General features: G+C 48.6%; 1 protein-coding gene across 1 annotated transcript in view; it reads right to left on the bottom strand.

The window, feature by feature from the left end:
* The window catches only part of ntf3 (neurotrophin 3), a 31331-nt gene extending 16519 nt beyond the window's left edge, over positions 1–14812 (bottom strand). The window contains exon 1 of the mRNA XM_049009580.1: positions 14689–14812. The gene's annotated coding sequence lies outside the window, so the exon portion shown is untranslated. The remainder of the gene's footprint in view (positions 1–14688) is intronic.
* Between the last annotated feature and the right edge of the window lie 4670 nt (positions 14813–19482).

Genomic DNA, 19482 nt, shown 5'->3' with positions numbered 1-19482 from the left:
ATCGGAATATTGTCTGCTGGCTTTATAGCAAACTCTTCAAATAATGGTTCTGGTAAAACTCTCAAACGTTTTTCAGCTTTATTGCCATGGTCAGTATTCTTTATGGACACCAGATGATGATAGGCTATATGGAACCCAGAGTACTTTTGTCCAAATTCTTAGAGAAGACTAATCTGCAAATGTGTTCTTCTTATCAGAGGTGGAAGTTTCCAGTTCAGAAAGATAAGTTCCAGAACAAGATTTTGTTTGAACCAACTAGCTGAGTATAAAGAGTCACAGTCAGAGAGTACTCAACTGGTTGGTTGAAACAAAATCCTGGTCTGGATTTTTACTTTCTGAACATGAAATTCCACCTCTGGTTCTTATAATTGAGGTAGATTATCCCCCCCCCCCCCCCCAACTGACTGTGTCCCTGTGGCCCAGGTGAGGTCTCACTGCAGTGTGGTCTAGCTCCATCACTTGTGCGTCCTTCTGGTTTGTCCAACTGGCATTTTAGGGCTCAGGGACTGGTTTAGTGAGGACACATGATGAGGAAGCCTGGAGTCATTTAGCAGCTATGCCTTATGTTATTGCTTTGGTTTCTCGGTTTGAGGTTTATATATATTTACAGCTCTGGAAAATATTAGTTCACAGCACAATTTTTTTGTTTCACTCATTTCTCAATTTATGGATGTGCATCTCTGCTTCTCATTGATGAAGGGCTTCTTCCATGCTTTATGGGTCTTCAGTCCTACTTCTAGGAGCCTGATATACACTGTCCTAGCAGTGCACTTCACACCTGTACTTAATGTCCACCCATTCCTTTTGAAGGTCACTTGAGGTCATCCTCCAATTTTTGAGGCAATGCTAAATAAGTTGCCGGTCATCTCGGGCATTAGAAAGTGCTTCTTCCGTCTACCTGGCTGGTTTATGATCATTCCCAGTGTCTCCTGCTTCACCTTGTTCATGTGTACTGCTGTCTTAGAAATCTTGAATCTGAAAGCAGCCGGCCGCTCAGCCTAGCCTTCTGCCAGTAGAGCCAGGATTAAACCAGGATTTAAAAATGCAGATTTGTTAAATAATGTAGTCTGTTAATGTGTCCTGACACTGTACTTGTATACTGAACAAGGAAACATGACTAAAGAACTAAATCTTCATTAATCTGCAAGAATAATCAGGCAGCCCAGTGTGCTGGAGATTCATTCTTTGAACATCCACAGAGTGTTCCTGGTTATAAACCAAAAAGAAGAATGTCTGGGGAAACATCTTGCACGTGAAAAATGTCAAAAAGATTACTAGAGGTAGGTGTGGGTGGGTGACGTGTGCGTGACAGTCCGTCTCAGAGCCCCAGACTTCTCTGTGGTAACATACCACCCCTCCCACCAGATCCGGGCTCGTCACTCATACTTCGGGCAACTGTGTCTGCAGGGAGAGTAAACAGGAAGTGGATTTGCAAAAGATGAACCATAGAATGGATGTGCGGGGGGGGGGGGGTAGAGAAGGGAAAGGAGATCTCACACTGCCCTCCTGTTCCTCAGACCATATGACAAGTAAATGGCGACAGGTGTGGAGTAGCGTTACCCTAGTTTGGTTAAACCTGAACCGTGCTGGCACACTGCCAGAAATCCTGGATAAAAATCTTGAACACTAAGGGAGGGGGGTAGGCATGCAGTAGAAAGTTGTCGCACTCAGGAATACTTCTGGTGAAGGTGATGTTGAACTGGCCCTCAAAGTTGAGAGGGCATCATCAGTGTTGGGTTCGCTGCAGAGACTGAGAAGCAGCACGGCGTTCCGTGACTCCAGCATCATGGAGGACACAAACCGTGTCGCATGGATGGCGAACCGTGTTCCTGGACAGATTTCTGACTTACAGTAGGAAGTGGGTGACCTCAGCAAACAGGATTCACAAAGCGTGCCGTGAAATGCCACCCGGTGACATCATTGTTGCCCATCATCTCTGGGCAGGTGGCGAAAGCGTCGCAGGCTGGGTGTGAATCATTCACAGATGGCGGCTTGTCCTCGAGATTCTTACGTGGAGATGGAAAGGTTAGGCACGGCTGCTGTTTTATAGCCAGAGAGAGAAGCCAGGATGCCAAAACGTGCCTTTAATCACTTTCTGATCTTCGAAATAAACTTTTCCATGTGCCGCTCCGACTTTCTGCTGATTGGGCCTTTGAGAACTGCTTTCCCATGATTCTGAGCTCACGTGCCACATACGTGCATCATCACAGCACTTCCTAAAAACCAAGGAGTCAGATGTACTCACTTAGTAAGAGGCATGAGAGAAATTCCCTCATGAAGACTTTTGTTCAGAGGTTTATAAAACTCTTGGAGAATTCATGTATTGCACTTAAGGCCCAGTGGTGCAAACATGATGTGCCCTGTAAATGCTGTTGATATATAAGCTGTATAGCCAGTGGTGTGTGCACTGCACTCGTCTGTCAGTAATAAAGTTTTTAAACTGGAAAGTGTTACGGTAATTAGAAGCTCATTAATATTTGAGGTTAACTCACTTGAATCTCTCTGCCTTGCTATTGAAAATCAGTGCTTACAAGAGGCTTTTGTGAAGCCCATAGACCCAGATAGAAGACAGGACGTTTTTGAGGAATGTTGGCTATATTGCCAGGGATAACAATCAGCTATAAAAGTAGTAATAATCATGCTTACTTGGTACAAATAAACATGTAACCAATATGAAATATGCTAAGGAAATCTTAATGTGCCTTATTTTAGGCTCTTTATATGATACTGATAATACAAAAAGTTTAGCTAGAGAATATCACAGAAGTTACACAGATGTTCTGCTGGATGAAACATGGTTGTAATTCTACCCAACGATTTGTGGCTTGACGTGATTAATATCCTAATTGCCGTCGCTGTCTGTCCATATGCAAAGGAGAGCTAAAGGTGAGCATTTGTCCTTTCCCTTTTCAAAAGAACTTCCATGAAACATTTACTATGTCCTTGTGTCTGGCAGGAGCTTGTCTGCGGACGGCCTCCGCTGATGGCAAGCTCCTACTCCTCGCTGATTTGGCTTGGGGTAGCTTTTGAACACCCTGGTTAATTAGGACGTCCGCCATGATGTCGATGCGTTGTCTTTCTCCACGCTGCCGGCGCAGATCCCGTCCAGGAGAAGCACGTGCCGGGTTCCTCAGGGAGTTCAGTAGGAAGAAAGGGACTGGAAAGAGAGAGGTGAAACCTGCCCAGGTCGCTCCGACAGGCTCGCACTTCCAAAAGCGTGGAATTTGAGAGACGCCTTGGGATGGGACCGGTTGTGGCACGGGTACAGAAGCTAGCGGTAAGCTTGAGCGAAGCTCTTGTGCGGCCTCCAGCAACGCAGAGGGCAGGGAAAAAAAGACAGAAAAGACCTTGGACAATGAGAGCAGCTGTTGGCTCTAAAGACGTTCCCCGTTGGTTAGTTGGGGTTTGTTTTTATATCTGACACCGCTCCCGCCGATGGTGTGTCACCACTTCACATTTGGCTTCGATCTCTTTATCATTGCTTTTACTGAACTCACTGAAAAGAGGATAAACCTCACTGTCAGCAGTCTTCCAAGGTAACTTCCCGTCTATAAGTTAGGCAGAGCGTGGCTCCCTGGATAGGGAAGCTGTGTTTGTCGCTGGATGGTTGCCGGTTTGAATCTCACGGTCAGCAGAGAGGTTTCGTGGTCGGTTCCCTTTGGCAAGGCCTGCCCCCAGTTGCTTTCTCATCAGCTTCATCCTTGTTTGCCCCAATTGCTTTTTCAATTATATGTCATTTCAGATAAAAGCGTCCACTAGATAAGTGACTACAGATGCTCCTCAGGTTACAGCGATGTTATGTTACGATAAACCTTTTGTACGGTAAAAATGACGTAAGGCGAAAACGCATTTTAATACAGTACACCTAACATCATTAGCCTAGCCTAGCCTACCTTAAACATGTTTAGAACACTTACATTAACCCACAGTTGGGCAAAATCATTAAAACAAAGCCTATTTTACGATGAAGTGTTGAATATTTCATGTAATTTATTGAATAATGTACTGTAAGTGAAAAACATTTACCCATCGTAAAGTCAAAATATCGTAACACGGACCATGGTAACGCTGGGAGTGTCTGAATAAACAGGAATATGTTAAAAATGAGGAAATGATGCGTACTCCTAGCTATTCGTAGGGTGCAGTTCCACCATTCAGGTCCCTATTTAAAGGCTGAGCTCTTTGGATAACTTGCCTGGAAGTACGACAGTGAAAGGTGAATCTGTGTTTTTTGTGTTCAGTGAAAAACAGAAGATCCTTGTCTCTGCATCTAGCATGAGCTGGGGACAGCGGTCATCGTTGCTGAAGTGTTTTTACATTACGTTAGATTAATTCCATAGTCTGCATTGCTATTGTCCTCCTTTGCGTGTGTGCATGGCTAAGAACTGCTAGCGTGTTTAGCACACTGGTTTAGATCCACACATGTTATGCATGTAGTCCTTTCTGTGCTTCCACTTGGGGTGTATTAGGGCCCCCTGGGGAAAGGGCAGTGGCCTGGCCCTCATCCAGCCTCCACCCACTGAGGGTCTGTGACCTGGTGGTAGAGATCAACCACGCCAGACTCGCCCAGGGGCTACAGTGGTGGGCGGCTGGCTGGTTTAGATTACCGCGAAGCGTGACCGACCACCTTGGCATCCCACGTGCGTTGACACACGCAACGTCTATGTCCCATTGCGGCCACACCCACACGCATGTGGACACAGAAAACATACATTGCAGACTGAACCGTGCATTCACACGCAGTCTGTGTAGCACGCGTTACCACGCTTGCCAACTTGAGGGCCCAAAGACAGACGCAAACATTTTTTTCCGGTAGTCCTCACCCTCATCACCCTGGAGGGAAGCGTGTCTTTGCCAAACTAGTTAATTTTGTCAGGTAATGCTGGAGAAGCAGGGAATTTGTCACATCCGACTGAAGGCTAGAGCCCATACCTGTACCTGTAGTGGTGAATGAGCTTTTCTTAGATAGCCATTTACATTTGTGTTTATAAACATGTCAGTGTAGTTAGGGGTCATCAGGACCCCCCTCCAGTGAACTCCGAGTTTGAAAAGCAGACATGACCGTGCATGAAGTGCAGCCCAGGATGAGGAGTGGGGACTTTCAGGAAGGGACATGTGTCACCCCCACCCCTTCTCTGCCGTGCACACAGGGCCCCCTTGTGCTCTTTGTCCCACCACTGAATGGCAGACGGCAGGCAGACGGGCCAAGGGCGAAACCCAGTGACCTGGGAAGATGGAGACTGGGAGTAATTCAAGGAACAAGGTTCAATTTACCTGATCTGGCTGCTTCTTGGCACGAAAAAAAACGCTGGGTGCCGTGATTATGGGATAGCACTGCGCTCAGTCCAAATGGAGTTCGATTGCACATATAAGGGAAGGGCACAAAGTGGACTACTGGAGTAACTAAAGTAAAGAACAACTTTAATTAGACAAACTTAGGCAGTAGTGTGGCAACGTTGCGCGTCGGCTTTCTCAGCCTGGTGTCATAGCAAGTGAACGTCACTGCGAATGCAGTGAGGTTCATTGTGCGTCGACATTGACACTGTTTTTTGCCTGTTTTATTTCTCTCTCTTTCGATCCAGTTCTCCCTCATTGTGGAGAAAAATCCAGAGTTCTTCATCAGGTTTTCATTTTGGCTTTCACGGGAATCTTTAATGCAAGATGTTCTGTGGTACGGGTCTCGTCGTAGAGAGCAAAAATATCTTATAAGAACCAACGATGGCACTTAGCATTTTTTTTCAAGATGATACCACAAGGATTGTATGGCGGGAGTCTTACCCCCAGTCGTGCTTCATTGTCTTCCAGAGGCTGCTGGTTGCTGGTCACACACCTGGCTTCCTCTATATCCCACGACATCCCTTTGCTGTCTGATTTTCTGCCGTGGAACATGATAAAGTGCCATACATTTAAGGGTGCTTCCCTTCCCCCGCACGTCCAGGAGGACCCATCCATAAAATGTAGGAAATGCATACATTCCCCAGGAATGCGAAACACATCGCTTTAATCTGTTTCCATAAGAAGGCTGGGGTCCCCGAGTGATGTCAGGCTCTGTGTTTCTGGGCTCACCTCAGGGCGGGTGGCCTTCTGTGGGCTTCAAAGCTCGCATTGTGCGTCACCGGCACTCCCGCATGCACCCGGTACCCTCCTTGGCAGGACTAGAGGAGCGGTCGTCTTCAGGCTCGGATATAGACTCTGTGCAAACACAGCTGTAGATCGGGTGTTTCGGCAGGGGATCGAGAACAGATGAGACGCGCAGGACGCGCATGCACAAATAACAACAGCCCGACTGCAAGAGGGGATAGTCCAAGATGTGGGGGGAGGAGGGGGGGGGGCATGAGCTTAGAACGCTGCTTGTGTGATCTCTGCAGCTCGATGGGGTGCGACCTTCCTGTATATTTTTCAGCAGAATGTATAGAACCTTTTCAGCAGCCACTGAAATCAAAACCAGAATCAGTATTAATTTTATGGGCCAGTACACCTGCTTGTAGTAGGAATTTGTCTTGGCAGTATGCCAAAAAGTCATCTTTATTTATAAACCACATTTAAAGGACAGCAGGTGTCAACCAAATAAACAATAAAAATAAACTATAATACGACATTTAGACAATGGTGAAATTTATTTTTTAACAATATAAATGTCATTATGAGAAATAACGCAAATTCATACAGGTTAGTCAGTAAATCTGCATTTACAAAATGTACTATGTGTACAAGTCCAACGAGGTGTGCTGTGCGATTTACTCAGTCCTTCTTGGGTAAAGCACAGGGTAGCAGCTGAAGTCTGCAGGAAAACACCCCCTGTATCGCTCATGAAGACACCTGCACAGGTACTCGGTGTCAAGAGCCTACTCCCAAAACCCTTTGCTGCAGGTTCTACCGCTACTCCAGCCTGAGTGACCCTCTCGTGCATCTCGACAAAGGCCTTCCAACACCGTCAATGCTTCATGGCGAGTGGCTGACTTTGAGGCACCAAAAAGTGTTGAAAGACATTCAAGTCACTCTACACAAAGCCCAGCACCGGGAGGCAGGCCGACGGCACCAATTAGGAGGGTGATTCACCGTTCCTAGCAGTTCTAGCATTGTGTCACTCATGCACACAGAGTTCCTGGTATCTCGCCTACCCTGCCTACCCAGCCACGGCTTAAATTATTCATGGTGCCTCTTATGCAGGTAAGCGTTCAGGATGTCATAAATCATATCGTATACTGCTGGTAACTGTGTGTGGGGTTACTGGATTTTAGCAAGCAAACAAGGATGAAGCTCTTGACTGGGGTTCCATGTGGGAGTGCGCACGTTTGCCAGGCCAGCTGCTCGAACCATAGGCATTATCCTTATTATCCCCGCTTTTTCCAATGGAAATTTGGGACAGATGGTTACTGAGGGTACGCATGAAGCCAGCGAAACCCAGTTTGTACAGGAGAGAGGAGGCGCATCTGTAAAGGACTGCATGTAGGTTTGGATGAGACCACGCATTGACATGTAGATCCATAGTCTGTGCCCAGAGGCAAACCAGTTGATGAACCCCAGTTGACTTTAAATGGTCCATTTTGTTGGGTAGGGGTTTATGAAGGGTCAGCTGGGTGATCGGAAAGGGCGGGATTGTTTCACATCGAGAAAACATGGAGGACGGCTATTGGCCCATGTAGAGGTTTTGTTTTTCTGTTTTCCACGGTTCTTTGTTTTTTTTAGCGATTATTTTCTGAGTCACTTTTCAGTTTCTTCACCCTCGTCTTCATGTTTTTCCTGTAATAGTCTCGTTTTTTTGACCCCTGCAGTAATCAGCTTTTTCCACCTAGGTGACCAGCTTAACCTGCTAGCTAAGCTGCAATTAGTCAACAGAGCTAAGAAGGCCCAGGAGGTCTCCACCAGCCTCGTCAGCCACTCAAAGTATCGAACCTCTGTTTATCACGCCCTAATGGGGTATCCGCTGTCATGCCCCACAGCCAGATGCAAACCTCTTCAACCGGCTAAGCCGCTAATGCTCCACGCTAGCAAGCTTTGCGACCAGTAGGCCTTCATTCTTCAGCCATCCAAAGAACATAGATTTTACATTTTCAAAATGTGTGGTTTTTCGATGACTTTGCCCGTATTTGTAAGGAAAACCTGCAACCTCCAAATTACAAATTCTGCAGCATTTGGGAACATCTTCCATCATATACATTGTAGCTAAAGTTGTACGTAAGTAGGACTCATTAACCCTGGAAGAATGTCAGCTAAAACCTAAAAAGATAAACCCTGAAAGGTTAGCAGCTAATAGTGGCCCAGCACTGTGACCTTTGCCGAACTCGGCCTAACGTCTGATAGCTGGGCTAGTTCTGTGTGTTTTTAAGTTTCCCCCCCATCTGCGTGGGTTTTCAGCCCTAGTCCAAAAGCTAGATTCCCTGTATCGTGTGCTTAGTTGTAACTGCACTGTAACAGACTGGCATCCCATCTAGGGAAGCCCCCATCAAGTGTCCTGTGCTCCCCTCCTGCTATCGGGTTATGGCGTCGTTAATAATCGTCACTCGCACTTACCGTCCAGCGGACGTCCGCGAGAGCACATCCAGAGCTCCTGTACGAAATTCACTTCAGAAACCTCATTATACGGACATCCTGTCCAGGCTGAGCTGGCTAGTGTTTCTCGGAATAACAGATGCCACCCCGGTGAAGCAGATCAAGTACATCATGGCGGTACAATTCCAGCTCTGCACACGTTGAGTTTTCATGGGACACTTCTGCCAAAAAGCAGGAGATGGATGTGGGTAAAGTGAGTTCTGGATTCTACCTCGTAAACCCCGACTGTGCTTCTTAGAGATACTAATTCTTTTGTACTTTTTCATTAACTTTTAGTGTTTGATCATAGGGGATACATGTGTGGAAAGTGTGGTCCTTCCCCACTGGGTCAGGAGTTCTCACAAGATGGTCTCCATGTGTCACTATTTGTCTGTGTCATGGTTTATAGATCTGTTAACTTTCCCAGCCACAGAAAGGACCAGAAAAGCATGTGTGGGGCACATGTACAGCAGAGAGAAGGTTCTGTAAACAGCCAATCAGAAAAAGTGATTAAAATGTCTCCCTCATCCCAAATGCTCCCAATGAAAAATGAAAAACAAATATGTACTAATGGTGAGCTGGAAGCCAAGAACACTGCACACCAGTCATTCTCAGTTAAGCAAATAGGAGCCTAATTGTTGAATATTCCTGTGATCTGGATTATGACTGACAGTTCAGGGATGTGCTGGTATCTCTCACCCAGACCCATCAGGGTGATGAAAAAGTAAAACCACAGGATCTCCTCAAGCCTCTTGAGCTAAGTTTGTTATTATTTCATGTTTCTTCACAAAGCTGTGATAACAGATTAAGGAGTAAAGGGGGGAAGGAGGCTCCGATAGCACCTGGGTGTGGGATTAAGCCTGAGCCCAGAGCTGGTTTTATGCTTTGGGAACCGGTGATGTAACTGACAAGGAGAGGGTTAAGCTGGTCGGTGACTGACATCACGCAGAAAATGTCACTCGCCATGATTTTCAACACCTCATTTCTCCCGTCAATGACATCGACGTGCCATGGCAATAACATCTCTGGGCAACCGACGCCGAGACGTCCTGCGCGATGAATGAAAAGTGAGTTTCGAAAAAGACTCACTCCTGTTTGTGGAGCCACAGATCTGGCTCAGCTTAACTGAAGCTTTGGCAGCAGAGCAAACCGAAATGATGGATTGCTCAGCATTCTGACCGCAGCCGTCCAATTCACAAAAAATTCCCATCTAGGGACTACTTAAGACTAATTCAGGACTGTGCAAGCCTACTGGATGCGTCTCAAGTCGCGAACTGCTAAGTCGCCGCCACCTTAGTAATGTATGGTGGGCTGACTTGAAAGAATTTTTAAGTAGTTGATTTCGCCCTTGGGGGGTGAGACATCCCCCTGGCCCTTGAAATCCAATATGTCAGTTAATCTGTCTCACAGGTATACTGCCACTTTGCATTAACTGTTTTGGGATGGGGACATTTTAACCGTAGCTGCGACCAACCCCTCCCCCTACACACCAGCAACCGCGCTGTCCTGCTGTAACACGGCGCGCTGAACTCTCTCTCCCTCTCTGTTTCTTTCCGCAGGTTTTCCTACGAGTATTACATTCCCTCGCCTGAGCCCTCTTCTTTAGATGACCTGTACCTGTGGCAGTCGCATTCTTTAACACGGCTCACTCAGCCCCCGCTTCTTGCCTTGGGCCACGACTATTTCCATGAGCCCGTGAACTCCTATCGGGGGGGGATGGTGGGCCAGCAGGTGTTGGCCTGCATCCTGTGCGCCCAGTCGAGCCCAGTCCCCCTCTGCCCGCGGAATCGCTGGGCGGTTTGGCCCTCTCCTGTCTTCCGCAGTCTTGTGTTAATTGAGACTTTAGTGGCGGGATGGGCACGTCGGACAGACTGGAATGCGTTCCCAGGGCCAGGAACCTCTATCCCCATGACTACGCCGAGACCTCAGAATACACACGCCGTGGCGGTATCCTAATGCGAGCCGATCAAACGGGATATGCTGCGTGCAAAGCAAATACAATCACGAACTGTGAACTCCTGTTTGTTAACAATTCGAGCAATTCCCACATTATGCACGTGACATTTACACGCATACTGGCAAATAAAATCCCTCGGAGCCCAGAAAAGCTTAGCATCAATAAATCAATTTGCATAACTTTTCATGTCACCTCTAGGGTTGAATATAGAGAAATGCTCAAAATTCACCGATTAATTGACATATTAAAAATACAATATTTTTCCACTGCGAAGGATGTCACACCAAACATCCTTGTACTGTCTGACTGCAGTATGGCCACTGCTGTGTTTTTGTCAAGAACGAAACCTCTGACTGACAAGCTCAGATAGATAGATGCTTTTGACTGTTAATCTTTCATTTTCGGAGATGTACAAACATTCTAGCTCTCTGGTTTTACCATGTGCTTATTCTGGCACAAAAACCATCCCCAGGTTGCTTTGATTCTGTCATTTATCACAGGGAACTGAAAGGCAGAACAACTGAAGCAAAACAAGTGAAGATCTTTCAGGGGAGATATGAAACCGGGACAAAAAAACAAAAGAAAGATATTTTTAAACTACGTGTACAATGCAAAATCTTAAAAAGCCATCCTTATCCTGAAGCCCAGGTTCCAATAACGAAACAGCAATTTTAAGTTTGTCTTTTCTGTATAGTTTGTAAATCGCATGAGCTGATTTGCATTTGTGGTTTGCCCTGAAGTTGTCAAAATGCGCAAATGAGATTTGGAGCGTTTTCCCTTTGGCACACGAGGGTCTAATGGCCGGGGAAAGATCTCTGGTTCCAGACAGACGCACGTCACTTGGGCACGGGTGGTAAAATAAGCGAGAGTTTTGGAGAATGTTAGCGAACCGCAGGTTTTTGTTGGTTTTAAAATCCAAATGAATGTGCAGCGCTTTGAATGTTCCCAGTCAGCAGCCTTCTGTGGAGCGACGGTGGGCAAACGAATGTCTGCTGCTTGCGAATGCGATGTTTTGGCTGAACTGTGGAAGCGTCTTAAGGTGGCAGAAAGGTCTCGCGGCTGGATCAAGCCCACATGCTGAAAAGCACTTCGCTTTTCTCATCGTGCGTGTCTGCCTCTATCTGATATCCATTTTTTTTTTTAAACTTTAAATAAATTTGAAAGTCTATGTCTTTATTTAGAGCCCCTGGGTCAATGGTTCGGGTTCACAAGCCAGCCCTCGTCAAGTTATGAAACTCTGAATGCTGGGAACCAGTTTCAACTGTGGGGGGCCATTTTCATTTTTCTGAGACAAAAAGATAGAAAACTCATATATTGTACTTGTAGGATAATATTTTTGAAGAGTAGGCTGAAATGCCATGCCCCGTTGACTTGACATCAAGTAGATAAATGGCGAAACCATTTAAAGGCACGAAACGACATTTTTCATACACGTTATTTGAGATGGCGTGTTTTAAAAAAAAAAATAAAGAAAAACTTGGTATGTAATACTTTAGATGTGGTGAGCGCGAGTGCAAACAGTGGCACTAACAGCAATTCCCGAGGGAAGAGATGAGTCACAGTATGTGGACAAAAGGGCAACACCTTTGAGTTTTCACAAAGAATGATGGATGAACGTTTCAGATGTGGACAGACTCGGGATGAAATCATATTGAAATACTAGGTGCAGAACTGCTAGCTGTCGTCAGTTAAAGATGTGGTCTAATGAACGTTGTCTCTCATATGCCCATTTTCTCTTGTGTTATATTCACACTTTAGGCCTATGTGTGGTGAGCTGCTTGTTGATGGTCCGGCTAGACTGGTGTGTTATTTACCAGTTTTATTCCGTTATGTCGTGTATCATTTCATGTACTGGCGTGCAGATCTAGGAAATGTGACATATGCAGCTGAGGCAGTGGTCAGAATGCGTGGAGGTTAAAACCCAAATCGCAGTGGAATCCAAAACTGCAACTGGAATCTGTCGTGTGGTTAAATATTGCGGCCATGTGCTCATGTTGACATTTGACCTCCAGTCTTTTGGGTTTTGACAGGACCTTCTTATCCGTGATAACTCCAATCTCCAGGATAACTTGCTGCTCATACACACCTACCTACAACCTGACCATGTTATTACTAACAGGCCCTTGTTATTCCAAGCACCAGACATTGCCTTGTACGTTACACAGCACGGTTTCATCCTGATTTTTAATTGCTTCAATGCAACCAATGAATATAAATTATCATAAGTAAATATACCCCAGACTAGCCTTGTGAATATATTTTTAGCAGTGATCTGGCACCAAAAATGACCTGTTTCCTGTTATAATTAATTAATAAAATTAAACAAACTTTGGATCCAGGTGATTTTTTTTAAGCATGCGTTTCCTCGGATAACCTTGATTTTGTTTTTTCTTAATTATGCTGCAACACACAAGCATCCCCTGGGTTCTCGGGAGCTAGTCGTACGAGGCTCACTTTTTCTCGCCCCCTCCCCCGACACACACACACACACACACACACACAGACTTTGTTGTCAGTGAGCAGTATGAGATAGCGCTCTCCTGCCTGCTTTTGCCTGCGACCCTTCCTCTCCTTACACAAGCCCAGGACTGAACAAGAGGGGGGCTGTATCCCAGGAGCCCCCGCTGGTATTGCTTACGTTATTTGCATTAGACTCTCTGAGACGGGGCCGCTTAGTCCATTAGACCTCAATGGATGACCACTGATGTGTGCAGTTCCAGTCAACAAACAGGCTGACAGGCTGAGACGCGCCTCATTGTCCTGCCCAGTCACCGCCGTACCTCTTTTCCTCCTTTTCTCTCTCTCTAACAGTTTATTGCTCCTTTTCATCCCCCATCCTTTTTTCCCCCTCACCTGGATTTTGCCTGGCATGCCAGCAGTTGGCCGTGCGGAGAGTTCCAGAACGAGCTCCATCCGCTGTTTATAGATCGTGTGGCTCATTGTGATGGTGATCCATTGGGGCACCTGCAGTTTGCGATATAAAGACATGCGGCACTGGGAGAATTCCAGGTAGGCCGGGTGCATTGTGTGCTGACGCGTTACACGCTTTGGTGTTCACCGATAATTCCGACGGGAGATTGGGCTGCCCCTCTGTGTTCCAGATCTGTGGTGAACACCAAAGAAAGGCCAGTATTTGGCTTCTTCATGCCTTTGCCTTCATCCCTTCTCGATTACGTCGCCCCCACCACAAGAGCTGCAGAATCATGGGCCAGTCTCTGTAATAAGCTCCGTACCCACCCCCCTTGGCTTTGAACTGTCCGTGGGCACAATGCACGATGCTGCATGCTGCAGAACTTGTAGCCATGGCATCTGAGAGGCTTATTTTGAAACGCTGCGAGCGCGTGGATGGGGCGGCCACATGGAATGGCATTTAAAGGGTGCGTGCGGAATCCAGGATCTTTCCACTTTCTGGATGTAATCAGCTTCAGGCTTTTACTACCTACTACTTGTAAAATTAAACACTGCTCTCAAATGTCTCATTATAACGCTTAACGCTGCTGTTTGGGACGAGGCTTTGTGGTTGGCTTATTTAACTTAAAGATTGTAATGCGTTTTATTAGCAGCAACAGGGCGGAGTGTTTGGTTTTCCTTCCCTCAGCGAATTCTAAATTCTGGCAACCCCCTATTTATGTCGGCCCGGAGACTTTACTCTGACCCATCAAACCCAGATGCTCCTAGTGGCCCAGTGTGCATGAAATGAACCTAATCCGTGTCTACAGCTGAGTAGCCTTCAGGAAATGTTCATGAATGTCATTTTAAGACTGTCAGATTTTTGTTGTCGTAGTGGGAATGGAGACACAGACATTCAAAATACTATGAGCATTAAGCTAACTATCATGACCCACATTGTACATCCATCAAAGAGGCTCTTCGAGCATTACAGCAAAATGCTACTCTCAGTCTTTAAACACCATACGCAACCCATACAGTTTCCTTCACCCCCTCCTCTCGGTCCAAAATCCGACTGCAGCACTTCATTGGCTGATTTCCCTCAGGATCTATGAGCCACCTCTCTTGCCCCCCCCAGGCCACCGACCTCCTGGTACCCATCAGTCATTCAGACAAGGTTTTGAGTTGAGACACCAGCAGAACCTTGAAGGGCTCTGACAGCTCCGCCATCCGAGACGAGCTTCTGCTGACTGTCTCCACCCTCCCCGATGAGCCGCCACTATTAAATATAAAATGAGAGATGTACTTACTCGCCCGCTGCTTTCAGAAGGGGGCTGAAGGATGCAAATAATTTATCAGGGCATCTTCTGTTCCTGGGACTCTTTGCTGACTGGACCGATGTCGTCGGGCTGAGGTTAAGGGGCTGTGAGAGGAGGCATTCGCCATTGCGATCAAGACGTCCTCCTTGGAGAGGAATGGAAGGTCATGACATTAACTCTGCCAGGTCCTTGCAACTCCCCCCCCCCCCCCGAATCAGCTGAGATCATTCAGATAGTTATAAACCAAATACATAAAGACTGCTTCAAAAAGACATTCATCCCAGTGACGTAAGATATCCACATTGTTCCGATACTGACCATCGTTTAAAATAGGCGTGGCCAATTTTATACAGAAAGTGCCGCTGTGTATGTGTGTAATTAGGTTACTAATGAGAGGACTGATTGGCTGAAGAGTCCTCACACCTGGGTTTGAACAGCAGACCTAAAGGTTATCCCAACAAATTGCATGCACACTGACCCTTTGTGGATTTGATTGCCCCCCCACCCCAGATTTCGAGTCTCAGAGAAGATGGCCAATGATCAGTATCCTGTTCAACAGCCATCGAGGACGTGGAGGCATATCGCTAAACTGTACATGTCATCGGTGGGCACAGACGACAACATTCACATGGATCCCTTAGTGGAGAGAGTGAGAGGGATGTAAAGGGAGAGCAGCTAAGATCCAAGTTGTGGGCTTCAGCTTGTTATAGCACATCTAGCAAATTCATCAAGGCAATGGGCTCCTTTCTGTCACATTAAATTAAAAGCGCGATAACGGTCTATACCGGACGGACAGGCAAACGTGCGGGTAGTTGGCCAGATACCAGGCAGACGAGGCAGGATCGGGGAAAACAGGGGTTTATTCTGGCACTGGAACACGGGAAACATGGAAGCCACGGACGATCCACACTACGCACACTAGTCTCGCAATGACGGACCAGGGTAACAGGCAAGACCAGGACTTAACAGGACAAGACTAATCAAAGTAATCAGACACAGGTGGCAACGATCGGGAAAGAACACGTGGGTAGTCAGGGGGCGTGGCACACACGAGGAGTGGACAGGCCGGGCATCACATAACCCCCCCCCTAAAGGCACGCTTCACCGGGCGTGCCTCGGAGGGGCGCAGGACGGGACGAGGGAAAAACTGGATCTGAAAAATAAAACAGGGATCAACGCAGGACTGGGAACAGGACTGAAGAACAAAACACGGCGAGAGACAGGACGTATGACAAGACTTGACACAGGACCGGGAAAGCGGAGAGACAGATCAGGAAGGGAGAAACCGGAGGGACATGCGGGATACTAGGAGCGGGATTGTAAGGAGGGAACATCGGGAAATGAGGAGCATGAAAGGGCGGAACAGATGGGCGAGGAACAAAAGCAGGCGGGACAAAGACAGGAGGGACAAAGGCAGGGGTATAGGGCGAGAAGGAGGGGGAGTAAAGGGTTGTCCGAGGGAGCCCCTGCATGCGACAAGAGGCAGCCGGGAGGCCGGAGCCGGAGGGGACCTCGGAGCGGCCGAGGAGACAGGGCGAGGGACTGACAAAGGGGCTGAGGAGGGAGTCGAAGGGGACACCAGGGAAGGGGACAAGGGAGCTGGAGGGGACCCTGGTGAGGGCAAGGAGAAGGGGGGAGCCGCAACAGGCGGCGACGTCCGCCGACGCGCCTGAGCGGGAGGACCTGTAGGCGACTGAGGAGCCGCCGTTGGGGGACCCCGCAGGCGACCGCCGAGGACCTGGTGGAGGGAGCGAGGCAGGGTGACGAGGTTGAGGAGGGGGAACTGCAGGCGAAGGCTGACCTGGAGGGCCAGGACCCGCAGGCGCCGACCTAGCCTTAACGCCGGCGAGCGAGGACGAGCCAGGGGGCAGGGTGGGCGGAACCCTAGTCCGTCGTCTGTGCCCCCTCCCCTTATGGGACACAGACATAATTACCCCTACTCGGGGTCGAGGTCGCTGGGGCGATGGTGACGGGGTTACCAGAAGGGTCCCTGAGGGGTCCCACTCTAGCTCCACTCCCTCCACGGAGGGAGGAGTGGCTGTGGGGTCTTCCGGGACCTCTTCGGGGACTTGGGCTGTGGGGACTGGAGAGGGGTCAGGAATAAGAGTCACAAGGGGAGTGGGAACAGGAGCGGGGCCAGGAATCAGAGTTATAACGGGAGTCTCAGGAAGCGCCTCGGGCGTGGGCGCAGGAGCTGCAGGTCGCGAGTGCGCCCCAGGTGTGGGCACGAGAGCTGCAGGCAGGAAGTGCGCCCCAAGTGCGGGCGTGGGAGCTGCAGACTGGCAGGGCACCTGCTCGGAGGCTGCAGGCGGGTAGGACAACTCGACAGCAGGAGCTGCCGGCACTTGCGGGTGCTCGATCGCTGGAGTGGATGGCCCTGGCGGTCGCGCAGGCAGCGGAGGCGGCTGCCCCGGCGCGGGAACCGCGGGCACTGGCGACTGCTCCAGCACGGGAGCCGCAGGAGTTGGCGGCTGCACCAGTGCAGGTGTCGCTGGCAGAGGAAGCTGCGCAGTTCTCACGGGCAGTTGTGGGGTCTGCTCCGGCTGCGCAGATTGCAAGGGTGTCGGCGCCGCGAGCAGTGCAGGCGGTGGCGGCGGTCGCCCGAAAGCGGGGTCCGCCGGCGTAGGCGGTGGTCCTGGCACGGGGTCCGCCGGCAAAGGCGGTTGCTCCAGCGCAGGATCCGGGGGTAGAGGCGGATGCTCCGGTATGGGGTCCTCCGGTGTCCGGAGCTGGAGAAGCCTCTGTAAGCCCTCCGCGAGGGCTTCGAGGGCCGCCGGCTCAGAGGCGGGGTTAAATGCCTCGAAGTCCTTCTGGAGCTGGGCCAGGTATTGTTCTACCTCTGTGTCCCTTGGAGTCGGGAAGCTGTCCGACACCCTCCAATATAAACCCTGGAAGGCGAAGAACTTGTGAGCCAGCCGCTATCTTTCCTCTAACAGGGGCGAGGGGGGCGCTGCAGGGGCTTTTGCCTCTAACGGCGGGACTGGCAAGTCTGACGAGGGAGAGAGGGACACAGCCCCCTTTGGGAAGCGGGGCACACGTGGGATCGCGTCTCTACCTGCGCGGACACCTCCCCAATTATCCAGTCTTTCGGGGCGGTACTGGTGCCTTTCAAGGGGTGGCAGCTGGTCCTTGGGGAACAGTGCAATGCCCGGGATTGGAACGAGCTCCTCCTCCTCCACGATTCCAGAGTGGGGTCAGGAAACGGGCTCCAAAACGGAGCGGTTCTGACTCCGGGCTTAGAACGGGTTCCCTCTCTTCACCCTCGCTAGGGAGCCAAGGGCTTGAGAGAGAGCAGGTACCCAGACTGATGGACTCCTTGGGAGTCCTCTTCCTCCCTTGCTTCCTCTTCTTCTTCAGGTCCGTCATTCTGTCACGGTCTATACCGGACGGACAGGCGAACGTGCGGGTAGTTGGCCAGATACCAGGCAGACAAGGCAGGATCGGGGAAAACGGGGGTTTATTCTGGCACTGGAACACGGGAAACATGGAAGCCACGGACGATCCACATTACGCACACTAGTCACGCAATGACGGACCAGGGTAACAGGCAAGACTTAACAGGACAAGACTAATCAAATTAATCAGACACAGGTGGCAACGATCGGGAAAGAACACGTGGGTAGTCAGGGGGCGTGGCACACACGAGGAGCGGACAGGCCGGGCATCACAATAACACACCTGCATGTTTACTTGCATAGAATTCTACAGGGTCTCCTATTATATTCGAAATCGCCGAGGTGGAACATATGCAACTGACATTTTTATTAAATCACTAAAGTGGATTTCATCAATAAGACGAACGCAATGTTTTTAAAAACGGAAACTGAATTTTGTGATGATCAGCTAATTGGCTTAGTGATTTTTTGTGAAGAATTAGATGGGAACCTTGCAAGTGGACACATGGGAGGAATTGATGGACATTACCGTGGGGGAGGGGTCTGGGGTTTTTTTTCCTGCTTTCCTGGGAATTAGCATGTGTTTGAGTTGCAAAAAAAAGTTCTGTGGAATTTCACAAACATGCAGGTTTCTCTTTTACTCTAGTTTCCTTAAGAGCAACCAGTATGCCCAGTAAATCACTTCAAAATTTTTATTGGCAGCCACCTGGTGCTCTTCCCTTGAAAAGTACTGTATTTCCTGATAATGGTACGCCTTTTCACAGCTTTACAATGGTTAATTAACTTCAGTTATATCAATCACTATCCTCCTCCTTGCCACTAAATATCTGCCCATCCATTCATTCAGTTTCTTTCTTATATAGTCCTGACATTTATCACATAGCTAGAGAACTGATACTTTTCTACATTGCATTGACAGTTTTTCAGCTGTTTTCTTGTATTAATGAATTTGCTCAATGCAGACTCCCATCCACTGGCCATGTTGTAGAAACCTGACCGTACTGTAGGTGGGCTCCTTTCACTCCGCCATGAAATACATGAATAACTTCCAGGTGGGACACAACCCAGCGAGCATCCAAAATTGCATACTTATTTGCTATGTAGCAGGCAAAAATATAGTATGCCAAGTAAACAGTATGTCCGGATGCCCAGCATGGATGAGACACTAGGCAAAAAGGGGCAGCCCTAGAGGTTTTTGGCCCCATGAAAGCATAAAATTTTGCCCACCAACCCCAGACCAATTTTTCACCAAAATATTTAGGGCTCCTGTCACTCAGAGGCACCTGGAATCATCCTGGCTGCCCTACCCCCCCCCCCCCCCCCCACTCCCACCACGACTGCCCAGATGCAAAATATTGTAAAATTTTAATGTGTACAACGGATGGACATT

This window comes from Brienomyrus brachyistius, chromosome 3 (assembly GCF_023856365.1).
Source record: "Brienomyrus brachyistius isolate T26 chromosome 3, BBRACH_0.4, whole genome shotgun sequence".
Classification (NCBI taxonomy): domain Eukaryota; kingdom Metazoa; phylum Chordata; class Actinopteri; order Osteoglossiformes; family Mormyridae; genus Brienomyrus; species Brienomyrus brachyistius.
This window is presented reverse-complemented; position numbering and strand designations above follow the sequence as displayed.